This window comes from Myotis davidii, unplaced genomic scaffold (assembly GCF_000327345.1).
Source record: "Myotis davidii unplaced genomic scaffold, ASM32734v1 scaffold937, whole genome shotgun sequence".
In the NCBI taxonomy this organism is placed as follows: Eukaryota; Metazoa; Chordata; class Mammalia; order Chiroptera; family Vespertilionidae; genus Myotis; species Myotis davidii.
The window spans coordinates 1,388,320-1,389,161 of NW_006288252.1; the positions used below are offsets into that span (position 1 = coordinate 1,388,320).

The following is an 842-nucleotide window of genomic DNA, read 5'->3' on the forward strand; positions in this document are numbered from 1 at the left end:
TCAGGGACTTGGGTGCCCGGGGGCAGCCATGGGCCACAGGCAGGGGAGCTGTGGGGACAGCAGGGAGAGGGCGCCACCTAGAGGCGGAGCAGTGTTGAGAGAAGCCAGTGGTCCATGCCATGAGCCAGGGCACCTGCTGGGCAGGCCCTGCTGGCCGCGAGGAGCCCCGCGCCGCCCCAGCCACCCGCCTGGCACCGCAGGGCTCTGGTGGTGGCCTGAGCTCAGGGAGGTGCCCAGGACAGGGCAGCAGCTGGGGTGCCCGCCTCCCTCAGTCACAGCTGAATGACAGTGGACAGGGTGGCAAGGGTGGGATCTCAGAGCCGGCTCCTGGGTCAGGCCTGGCTCTGTCGTCAGCTCCTGGTGGGAGCCCTGCTCTCTGGGCCTCAGGGGTCACTGAGGTCAAGGGGACACCACCGCCTGGCCCTGTCGCACCCCCAGGAAGGCTCACGGCTGCCACCCTCCTCTGGGCCCTGGCACTGGGCACCGACTCAGGAGTGTTAGCAGTGACTAGAAAGCCCACTCCCTCCAGGAAGTCCTGCCCCTCAGGCGAAGGATGTGAGCTTCTCTGGCCCTGGTGCCAGCCTCAGCCGCCAGAGCGCCCTCCCCACCAGGCCAAGGCCCGCGGATGCCTCACCTCGCTGCTCAGCACGTGGGCGCGGGGCTTCGGGGAGGGCAGGGGCTGGGGCTGCCTGGTGGGGGCCGGCAGGTGGCCATCAGGACATGCTGCCACCCCAGGGCCCCTGGCTGGGGATACCACCGGGACTGCCGCCGCTCCCAACGCCTCTGGGGCAGCAGCTGGTCCACAGCGTCACTCCCGGGCTCAGGGCCTGGCACCGGGTGAC

At 70.4% G+C, this 842-nt stretch overlaps 2 protein-coding genes across 2 annotated transcripts in view; both read right to left on the reverse strand.

Annotated features, from left to right (window-relative positions):
* MSANTD1 (Myb/SANT-like DNA-binding domain containing 1) overlaps window positions 1-842 on the reverse strand; it is an 11,049-nt gene that overhangs the window by 9,853 nt on the left and 354 nt on the right. The gene's annotated exons all lie outside the window — the stretch shown is intronic.
* The window catches only part of HTT (huntingtin), a 105,532-nt gene continuing 104,815 nt past the window's right edge, over window positions 126-842 (reverse strand). Inside the window, exon 70 of the mRNA XM_015561565.1 lies at window positions 126-143. The gene's annotated coding sequence lies outside the window, so the exon portion shown is untranslated. The remainder of the gene's footprint in view (window positions 144-842) is intronic.